The 11,375-nt window shown below is 48.5% G+C and overlaps 1 protein-coding gene across 6 annotated transcripts in view; it reads left to right on the top strand.

Annotated features, from left to right (window-relative positions):
- The first annotated feature begins 2,363 nt into the window (after positions 1 to 2,363).
- SEMA6A (semaphorin 6A) overlaps positions 2,364 to 11,375 on the top strand; it is a 114,390-nt gene continuing 105,378 nt past the window's right edge. For 3 of the 6 annotated variants that reach the window (XM_075079784.1, XM_075079781.1, XM_075079786.1), the window contains exon 1: positions 3,947 to 4,072. The gene's annotated coding sequence lies outside the window, so the exon portion shown is untranslated. Of the gene's footprint in view, positions 2,383 to 3,946; positions 4,073 to 5,710; positions 5,795 to 11,375 lie in introns of those variants that run through there. The other 3 variants (XM_075079785.1, XM_075079782.1, XM_075079783.1) reach the window with 2 other exon arrangements.

The following is an 11,375-nucleotide window of genomic DNA, read 5'->3' as shown; positions in this document are numbered from 1 at the left end:
TGAAACTAACAATAACAACTGATACAGAAATCGGGGAACGTTGCACAGGTTATTCTGACGTGGGAAGATGAGTAGGGATGTGCTCAATGACAAGGTGCCATTGCACCCCTGAAGTATCCCAGCTCCTCAGAACCGTATCTAATGGGATGCTGCTCCTACAATCACATGGCTCTGGAAAGCCAGTAGAGTAGAAAATATTTACGTATACAGTGTAGGGTTCAGCATGCCAAGTGGCATTGCACTTCACACAACCCAATTGGAAAGTGTCAGCTGCTGCCAGTAAAGGAGGCCCAAGTGCCCTTCTCCCCCCACACGGGCAAAGTGTCCCATGAACTTCAAGTCAACATATTTTGTATGCCATTAGGAAGGAGTGGTAGAGGTAACATTTTCATACAAACTGAAGTAAAAGATTTGGTAAAGACCTACTGGGTCTGGAGTGAGTTGGAGAACTTCTCTGTAGCTTGTGTGAATTGTTCAGGTAAGGCTTTTAAAATGCACATGGAGAACTCACCAAGAATTCCTGACTGGAAAGCCCACTGCACTCTACCTCTGCAGCTGTCAAAAAGCAGCCAGTGAAAAAACACATCTTTTCCTGTCACTAAGGGTAATAATTCCCTTCCCCAAGCCAGTGTGAGTAGCCCACAGTTGTTAACTAGTCTAGGCAAAACAAATATGGTTGTGTCTCTGTTTTCAGAAAATCTGACAGCACGGAAAATTGAGATTGATATTAAAGTTCCACGAAAACAGTCTAAAAAACTCGGTGGGAGAGAAAAGGAGAATAGTTTACTGGATTGGGTACAGAGAGAGAAAGGGAATAGGGAGTCAGGTAGAAGAGAGTGTTTTTTTAAGCCATGAAGACACGTCTGATTTTATAGATCGATTCTAGTAAGTTAAGAGCAGAAGAAACAGTAAGGGAATGAAGGACAAAAGAGCTGACTTTCGCTCTGGGAGAAGGCTAAACGAAAAAGGGCTACAATGAGTGATTTAAGTGAAGGAATTAGGCAGTGCAGGCTTGGAAATTAAAGATAGGGTAAGTGGATGAATGGAAAACACTTTTCTAAAAGAACCTCAATATAAAGCTTCCAGCAACTGATGCCTTAGCTAGTACCAGTGTGTGGAAAATAGGATTTTTTTCAGTGCTTTCTGCTTCTTGCAGAACTTTCATAATATGAAAATCTGGCCTGTACTTTTCAAACCCCTAAATGTTAGGGGGAAAAATGTTCTCTGTCAGAGATCTTTTGATTAATGAAGAAGTGCAAGTGTAAAATAAACCATTCAGTATTGCGGAAGTATTTGTGAAATATCTGAGGCACGGAACAAAGGCCCAATCTAGATCTGCTTACAGTTCAAACCCACAACAAAGTCAGTGGAAGTTTCGAACACCTCAGAATGTATGCAGTGATTGAGCATAATGTAACGACTGAATGTCAGCCTTTGGTACTGTTAAATGGGTATTTCCCACAAATCCTGACTGCGTTCAGTTTCTGTGCTCATTTCCTGACAGAGGAAGAAGTGCCATGAGACGATCGGGGGCCTCTGTGGAAATGGAGCTAGAGATCTTGGCAAAGCAAGGTACATTCATCTGGTTTACCCCCCTGACACACACTTGGGTACCCAGAAATTATTTGTACCAGTTCAGTTTCTCTAATTGCTTTCAGATCTAGGGTAAGTTTGTTTCACTAAAATTTATCTGTCCCCAGCAATTATTCTGTTTGGTGCAGAACTTGCTTCTGGTTTAGATTTTCAGGGAAAGAAAGAAAATATATATTAAGTCTCAGTTCCTTTGGTTAGAAAATTATCCTAAGTATACATTCAGTTTAAACTGTCTGAAAGGAAAGAAGAAACTTTTCCTTGATACAGATGAATGTTTTCCCTTGTAGTTTAACAACTAGAAATTGAATGAATGTGTAATTTTAGATCCCAAATCAAATACCGAACCAAAACCAATTTCTCTGAATCCTTTCATTACCTGAAAATAAAAGGCAGCAAAACAGCTGTCATAAACAAGTAATTATTTTAATTTTAATGCCACACTTCATGGCCTGACAGCAAATCCCCTGGTTGCAGTCTGCCCCTTCACTTATTTGGTTTGGGAGGAAAAAAAAAAAAAGTATAAATCATGTTAAAGCAATTGCACATGTAAATGAATCCTCTGGAAACTAGATACCTTCACACTGAAATAACTAGAGGCTCTCCTTGCAGCGTTACTCCGGCGAGATCTAGAGGATGGGAATAACTGCTAAAACTCTTGCGGAATTGCATGCTGCCGCCAAAGCAACGTGCATGGGGATTTCCAGCTCCCCGGCCTTCGGCTGTTTTGTCGGGTTTATACCGTGCTCCGCTCCCGCGGCTTGTCCGGCCGAACCCCCGGCGCTCCGAGAGGTCAGCGGGCGCGGGGGGCGCCCCACTGGCGATCGGGTGGGACCCCAGGGCGGCCGCGCCCGCCGGCAGGGGCTGAGCTCCGGGGTCCCGTGAGCCCGGCGCCCCCGCAGCAACCCCCGCTCCCGGGGCCGCGGCGGCAGCGGGGCTGGGGTGGGGCGCGGGAGCCGGGTCGGGCGGCTCAGCCCCCGTGGGCAGCGGATGCGGAGCGGCCCCCGGCGCGGCCCCCGCATCGCCCCGCCGCGCCGGGGCCGGGGTATTACCGGCCACGGGGCCGGGTAGAGGGGGATTAATATATTAGCGCCGGTTGCTCCTTCCCTGCCTGGGCCCGCTCCGAGAGAGGGATTAGGGCAGCAAGCAACCACCGAATCGGGATTTGGGCGGAGGGAAGGGGGAAAGGAAGACAACCGGATGGCCGAGAGCTGCGCCAGCCGCCCGCCACAGCCCCAGTCCCCGCTGCCCCCGGGGACGCCCCCGGGGATGTGCCCGGTCTGTACGGCCCAAGCCCTGCCGCGCGCCTTCTGCCAGGCGGCGGTGTGCGGGGCCCCCCCCGCCTCGGGCTCCGCAGCGGTCCCTGCTGCCGCGCCCGCAGCCTCCGGGGAGGCGCGCATCCCCCCGGGGCCGACGGCGGCTGCTCGGCACCGGCGGCTGCCCCGGCTCCTCAGTCCGCTCTGGGGCTTTGCGACTCCCCGCCGCCTCCCCCGCGCCCCCAGGGCGCGGACCGGCTGTGACGGCTGGAGGCGGCCGTGGCGGCAGCAGCTCCGGGGGGCCGGGGCGGCGCATCCCCTCCGCTTGCACCTGCTCGGCATTAAGCCCGGTAAAGCTCAGCACCGGGCAGGCGCCGTCAGCAGGGAGCACCGGAACGAGAAGCTGCGCCCCCTCCCGCAAGGACGCGCGGCGCCCCGAGACCCCACCCCTCCCCGCCAGCACCGCCCCCCCCGGAGGCACCGCCCGGCGGGGCGGGGCAGGGCAGGGCAGGGCGGGGCAAGGGGCGGTGCCCGAGGCGCGGCTGCCCGCCCGCCCGCCGCCGTCCAGTCCGGGCTTTGTCTCCGCCTTCCTCCGCCGGCGGAGCCGCGTCCCAGGGGCAGGGAGGCTGGCGGCGGGCGCCCAGGGGAGGCAGGCAGCGGCAGGCAGCGGCAGGCAGCGGCTCCCCAGTCCTCGCCGCGCACAGTCCAATGCCCGGCAGCTCGGGGCGAGGAGCGACTGCGGTTTCCTGCTGTGGCACGGCGAGTGCCTCCAGCCTAGGAGTTTTCCTGAAGCAGCCGTCACACCGGGAGCACTTTTGGTAGAGAGGGAGCAGGAGGAGACCCCGAAATGACTTACCTCCCGAGGCGCGACTGAAGGGGACTTAACTGGAGTGGAACCGTAGTGGAATTTGAGTCTGGAGAGGAGTTGCTTACGCTTTTTTTATTATTATTATTATTATTATTATTATTATTATTTTTCCTTCTTCGCCCTGTTCCCTCCCCTCTTTTCGCCCATCATTGGAAATGAACAAATTGCATTTGCGATTCAGAAAGTAGAAATATTAAATATTCCATCCCCCGGGAAGCACACATGTAGTAATGACAAAGGATTGCAAAGGAGAGAGTGGCTCCAGTTTCCCAGAGAGATCCCCTTAAATGGATTACTAAATGGGACACTACATCAGCTAGTTCTGTCCTCTAGCTGCCTAGATACATGCACCGAAAAGGTACAGTACTCCCCCGTCCGTATCCCTATCTGATGTTTTGGGGTCGTTCGGAAAGGAAGGCTCCCGGGTCGCCCCGGCAGGCTCGGGAGGAGCGAGGATGGTGTGTCGTTTAAGGCTGGCTGCTGCTTTCTGTCTCGACAGCGTTTGCAGCGCCTCGGAAGAGGAGGAGAGCCGCCTGCAAGTGCACACGCAGGGCTTGCTGTTGCCACTTTCCAGGCATCTCGTGGCTTCGCCTTTCTTTTCTTTTTTCTTCTTTTTCTTCCCCGCACCCGCCTCAACTGCCTAACGTGTTAGCCTTCCTCCCGAGCCCCTTGGCACGGCTTGCATGCGCGGCGCTCGGGCTCACCTACCCCTCCGCACCCCCGAGCCCTGTTCGCAGCGGGCCGGCGGCAGGGGGTCGCGCCCGCCGCGGCGCCGGGGGCCGCCGCCCGCTCACCCCGGGGCCGCTGGGCATCGTGTGGGGCTGGGTCGCGGGGGTGTCTTTGTTACAGGGACAATGTGGGCGCTCCGTGCAGAGGCGTAACCCTGCGGTCTCCGCTCTTCCATGCAGGGTAGTTGCGATGCGGTTGTTTTTTTTTTTTATTTATTTTTTTCCAAGGCTGGGGTTGCGTTTTGGGGGAAGGGGCCAGGAACCCAGGAAACTTCTTCCGCCTCACAGCCGCTGCCTCGGGCTTTGTTCGCGATGGTGGGCTGGGGCCGCCGGTTCCCCTCCCCGCGGGCAGCAGCGGCTTTCCCTCCGCCTCCCCTGCTCGGCGGAGCGGGGTCCCGCTGCCGTCCCGCAGCCCCCTGGGAGAAGGGCGGCTCTCGGGCAGGGCAGCTCCCCGCCCCCTTCTGCCGGGCGCCGTCAGCCTGTGCCCTGCGGGCTGGTGGCTCCAGCAGCCGCTTCGCCGCGGCCGGTGAGCGCAGGCAGGCGGGCCGGCCCCGCCGCCGAGCCTGGGGGAGACCGGACCCCTCAGGGCGGCCCGGCGGGCGGGAGGGGAGGCGGGGGGCATGTCGGCGCAGCCCAGCTCCTCTCCTTCCTCCCGCGCCCTCGCCCTGCCGCTCCTTCAGCCCCTCTCCTCCCCCCGGCCCAGGGGGGGAAAAAGGAAAGTTTTTCTAAGGGGCAATAACAGGGCCGGCCGGCACAAAGGAGTTCTTGTTCGGGCAGCCTTCCCAGAGTGGCTGCGGGGAGCGCCGGGGCCGGGAAGGGGGTGCTTTCCCGCCGCTGATGCCGAGTTGTGGAGGGATGCCGCGTAGGGGACAGGATGCTGAGGAGGGGAGGGATTTCCCCCTGAAGACGTACGCACCCGTCCCTGCGGGCAGGGAAGGCTCCCAGCTGAGGGCGAGGTGCTTTAGGAGCCGCGGCCGCCGCTCCGCACGAGCGGAATCCCGGACGCCCCCGGGCTGAGCTCCTCCGGCGGGGCCGAGGGGCGGCGGGGCTCGGGCAGACCCCGGGGCCGGCTGGGGGCCAGCGCCGCCCCGCGCTTCGAAAAGTTTGGGTCTCCTTCATCTATCACGCGTGGATAAAGTACCTGCTTCTTGCTAGGGCTCGGTTGTCCCACCGCCCCTTCCTTCCTTTTCTCCTTCCTTCCTTCCTTCCTCCTTCCTTCCTGCCCGCCCGAGGGAGGCGTTTCCCGGGGGTGGCTCCGGCCGGCGGGCGGGGGACGCGGGGCTGGAGTCCGGTCAGTCGCAGCGGAGATGCCCTTCTGCCCGCCGCCGCTGTCCTGCCCGGCTCTTCCCAGGGTGAGTCGCAAGATGGTAATTGCTGGGGTTTTCCTTGGGCAGTCGGCTCTTTCTCCATCCTTGACCGCTTGTTCAGCGGGAAATTTGTTCTACCGTGCCTCTCCGGAGCTAATTGCTGCTTTTAGAAGTTTGCAAACATGCGCGTTTGTGCGGCGCGGATATCCAGCTGCTGTAGGCAGAAAATTATTTCACTAATAGAACGGCAGAAATAAAGGCTTTAGTTAGCTCTGTGATAAATTGTAAAAGGCGCCGATTCCTGACTCTGCAAGGTGGATGCTTGATCTTCCAAAGGGGCACACACGGCTTGCAGGTGTTGTAAATAATGAAGAGCTAAATCCCCACAACCATTTTCTCTCACGGGGCTGCATGCGGTTGCTTGTTATTTCACATAGATTCTGCTAACTTTTGTGTAGTGTCGTCCAGCAACGATATTAATTATTACGCTGACCTCAAAGACAGTAGCTAGAGGCGTGATTTTCCCACATTCTTTGCAAAAATTTGTTCAGCGACTGCTTTTGGTTTGCATTCGTTTAATCTAAGTGTCATCCAGCGAGCCATTCTCATGCAAGTAATCTTTACTTGGCGGGTAAATCCTTTGGCCTCAACGTGAGAAAGTCCGGCAGAGACAGACTCTTAATCACAGAACTCGTGGATATTTTGAGGAGGCTGTGCCATTTATCTCAGAGAAGTTTATGCAGCTGTTATCATGTTCCGTTGCGATTTGTTGTCATCTTGCTCTGGTTAACTTCTGGGTGTTTTGTGTTTTGGTGTTTTTTTTTTTTTTTTTTTTCTGTAATGAGATGAATCTATTGTATTGTGAGGAAATTTGGGTCTGCTCCAGCAAACCCCTTTCTTCATGGAATTGCCTCATACGTGGTTGAAAGCAAATACTAGCTTCAGTAAGATTGGGAAGGTTTGTCACTCTTAAGAAAAAGAAAAAAGTACAGTTGCCAAGGTGTTTTACTGTCTAGGGTGTAATTTTATCCGAAAGGAACCCATTTTTAATATGGTATATTCTCATGAGGTATAAGACAAAGAGAATATATACTAACACTCTTTAAAGCCAAACAATTTCCTATGCATAGAAATGTTGATCTCTGTTCTCCACTGCTCTCTGCTGCAGAAAACCTCTGGCTTTCATGGAAGTTTTGTTCAGGAGCAGAACGCCCAGATGAAGTTTCTGTCTGAATGCTAAATGCATTTTAAAATATTAAGTAATACCATAAAGTATATTTGCAACATTTGCTTTTCATGTAGTAGGAATCAAATAGTCGAAGCATGGGTGAATATTTTCAGAGAAGATGAATCATATGGTCCCAGATGTTCTATGTATTCTCAATTAGTCTACATTGAATCTGTATCTTCTTACCTAATGGCAAAACCGACCTTATCAACTGAACTGATACTACTTGAACCAAAAAATAATTAGGCACAAAATCTGTGAGTTATCACGACTAGCTAACATCTCAAGCTACTTGAAGATAAAAGTGAATATTAGCCATAGTTCCCCCTTAATGTTTGTAAATAGAGGATCAAAGTTATTGGAGTTTAAGACTGAAGAAGGAGGTAGGTCCGGTAAGGATAAGGACTTGCCTTCATTGTATTTTTGAAAAGAAAAAAAAAAAAGGAAAGAGAAAAGGAGAGGGATCAAATTAATGACCTGTGATAAATCCAGACTAGAACTGTTTGCATTAAAAAGGAAGTAGGTGATTGTGAACTTGCTTGTGCATGTTTTGTGAAGGGAAGGGGAAATTTGTCATCTTGTTTTGAAGAGCCATACATAAATACACATGAAAGGAGTTCACATGGTTTACAGCAGGGGAGACATAAAATGTTTTAGGATTAAATTGACCTGAGCTAATACATGCCTCGCATCCAACTTGTTTGCAAGAACACATTGTTATACTACCCAAACAAATGTTTTGTGTATAGTACCTGATGCCCATACACTATAGCGGAGTGCTGAAAACAAACAACTGGGTAAATGCTGAAAAACAACATTTGACTCTATTAGATTTAGCATATGTTAGACAAAAGTTGAACTGTACTAAAACAGAAGTTTTCGCTATTCTAATTTGATCCAGGTGCCGCAGTATTTTACCTCCTACTCTTAATTTACTGAGGAGGTAAATCTTTAGCTCTTCTCCTTCCCAGTCTCTTTCACCCAAGTAAGTTTTGCTCACCCAGCAAAGCCTTGCTTGCCTGAGTACTTTTCTGAGAGTAAAGGCAGTTGTTGAAATATTACTCAAATGGGGACTTTTTTTCATGTTCAGGCCCCGATCTGAAAATACTTTTCTCTGTTGGAAATCAGTACTTGGTGAGGATCTGAAGCTATGGTGCGAGTATATTTGCTCTGGACCAGCTTTCAGCATTAAGTCAGACCTAGGTCTCTGTGTTACGGAGCAAGTCGCAAATTGTGACAAGCTTTTGTCTTGATGGGGCAACAGAAAAATAACAGGAATAAGCAATGCTTTTTTTGCTGGTGACCTTTTGAGCATTTTATGCTCATTAATTCTGTGTATCGGGATTACTCTGAGGTGGGTGAGGCATACACAGAGACCATTTTGGCAATAAGATGCGGATAGTAGTGGCATGGAGGCAGCTGCTGATCAACAGCATACTGCAGCCATGAGCGTGTTCAAAGGCAGAAACAAGCAACTGGGGGAAAGCCTGGGCCTAAGCCTGACACCTCTCTATAGGAATGTTTTTATTTTTGGCCTGTCGCACCAGTCTCTTGAGTGAGGAACAGCTTAGATATGCGTAGGGTCAGTGAAGGCAGAACTTCTTCAGTTCAAGTGCAAACCTGGCAGACCAGAGTTTGCATGTCTTAATTTTCTTTATATGCTGAATTGTGAAACAACTAAACTGTTACCTATGGCCATAGAAATAATGGAATGTTCACGTTTATACAGTGTTAAGGGATCTTTAATTGTCCGTGGTGAACAATGCTTTGGTTTTGGGTCTTGACTGCAACATGGCAAGTATGGCAGCCCAGCTCCAAGGCACTGCTTTAGGATTTAAAGGGAAGAGTGCCACCTACTGTGTTGTAATGATACATATTGCATGTCCCGTGTGTCCTCTGGAGTTCCCGAGCTGCTCGTTTGCTTATCCTATTTTAGCACCTGGAAGGTGTGAAAGGATTCAAAATTAAATGTGGTATGGGAACTGAGAGAGAAAAAAAACTGAAGAGGTATGCACCTACAACGTCAGGGTATTCTGGAAGTCTTAAGAGGGGTTCATTGAAAGGCAGGCATAGAGCCATTTGCAGTTTTTGTTACTTCAGACTTATAAAGGCTTCTAACAGTTAATAATGGGGCCCCTGGAAATAGGGAAGGGGTTGAGAGAGCTATGCCTCTCCCCATAAAATAATCATATTCTCAGCTTTCATGCACCAGATGAACATAAATGGGGCTGCCAAAGTTATACCCTCTAAAATCTAAAGTTTATCTCCAGCTATAGCTTAATAAAAAAAAGGAAGTAAGTATCACTTTTTTTAAAAAAAAAAAAAGCTTTCAAAAACAGAAGAGGAAAACGAGAAGAACCCGACATGAATTATCTCATAATTCACTGCAAAACCTCTTTGAGTCTTTCCCAGTATAGAACTGTAGTTATTTATCAGCCAAAAGGAGGGGTCTACTATGCTCCATATGAGCACAGAGTCATTTTTTGTATGAAAGGAATTTTTCCCCAAGCCCCAAAGTGTTTCTTTAGTGGCTGAAATAGAGATGTAAAATGAAGTAGATAAACCAGCTATTAACAGAGCTGCCAGTTGCTGTATCTCTACAGTGAAGACATATGGTAATTCACTACATTCAGTGATGACCTTTCCTTTAAAAGTATTGTTAATAATAGGCATTTCTATATAAAGTATTTATGCTAGATACTTGAAATTCGCATATCGTGGACTATCCCATGCCATTTTTTGGTGTTTTTTTTTAGCTACTGACAAAACTGCTACCGAGGAACTTTCTGCAAATATATGGTTTTACAACATTCATGCAATGCTGAAATTAAAGCGTTTTGGGGGGCAGTTGCGCCGCATTGCAGCACATTGTGTGACATGGCAGCATGTGTGCTGTCCTTGGTATGGGGAGCCGTTGACTCCTTCTCTCTCACCCTCCCCAGGTAAAGCCGTGCCTTGACTGCACAATAATACCCTTTGGGTGATACAGACAAAAAAATTATACCTATGCTTTTATGATCTTTGTAGCCAGTTGTCTTTAGTGAAAACTTAATATTTGTGAAAGTGAAAAGAAAGAAATAATATTTTTATTATGCCCTTTCATTTTAGTCTGAGACCATCTAGTGGATGAGGATTATAATACTAATATTTTTGGTGGAGATAATAGCAGAAGTTTGATTATGCACTTAAAAAAAAAATATTCCTAACCCTCATCAATTTTGTAATGACCCTGACAGACTCACAGGGCCTTCTAGTAATGAAAACGTATAGAGTATACAACAGATTTGGTCAGGTGTTCCAGTTCATCAGATGGGAAACATCATTCTTATATGAATCCCCAACACAACAGGAAAAACTGTGTCCAAATATATTCCTGACTGCAGCAAACATTATTTTTACTTTCTTACCTCTGCCTGCTCGTCTTCATTCAGATGTTCTATCTATTGAGTATTCCTATGTATAGCTTTGATAGTCAGGTGGGAAATTTGCTATCTTGGTTCCTTCACCATTGTTCATGAACATTTATCCATTACTTGCACTAGATACAGCTGTTGATTGAAATGTTAATGAGAATTTGAACAGTTTATAGTTCTATAGAATATTTAGTTTGAGCAGAAAAAAATGCCTGTTTTGTTGATGCCTTTCAAAATCTACTTTTTATTGGTAGATTGAGATGGATTCTATGCTAATTCCTCCTGCATTCCTGAATTATGGCCTAGCTAGGCACTGTCGCTGGGATCTTCATCTATTAATCATGGAAGCTGCTTTCTTATTCGGTTGCCATAGTTTCAGTGCCTCAGATAGTGTTGGGGTGCCTTGGGAAAGGGTTGAGATATACTTGGACTTGCAAGCCTAGCAGTTATTTTGGCAGTAGTAGAGCTCTGAAGGAACACAGAACAACATCCAACATTATTCAGAGTTGGATTAAAAGAGGAAACTTCTGGATATGTCTCTCTGGACCTTGTTATGTGAACATCCAGCTGATATTTACTCCCAAGATTTGCTTTTTGTTTGTCTTGCTGCTGAAATTGTACACTTCAGAGACTGATGGCTACCTTTACCCATTGCAAGGGCAAGAAAGGCTTTTCATTAGTTCTGCTGATAAATGGTTGGGTAAATTAGGGCATTTAGGGTTTCCTAAGCAATCCAGGTAATTTGCTTTACATTCTCTTTTAACCTAGCAACATAAAACATGACATCATGTTTGAGACTGAGTTAATGTTTATTGTTACCTTAAATTTAATAAAATGACAATAAATACCCTTTTGTTAGCAGCAGAGCAGCTTGAATTATGAAGTAGAAAAGGGGAAGTAAACTTTTTTTCAGACAGCACTAGTCCTCTTTCAGAACTGTGTTGGCATTGGCTATAGTTTTTTAATGTTTCAATATCTGTTCACA

The sequence above is a fragment of the Phalacrocorax aristotelis genome, chromosome Z (genome assembly GCF_949628215.1).
Source record: "Phalacrocorax aristotelis chromosome Z, bGulAri2.1, whole genome shotgun sequence".
Lineage (NCBI taxonomy): Eukaryota > Metazoa > Chordata > Aves > Suliformes > Phalacrocoracidae > Phalacrocorax > Phalacrocorax aristotelis.
Note: the sequence above shows the minus strand (reverse complement) of the source record. Positions and strands in the feature narration are given on the sequence as shown.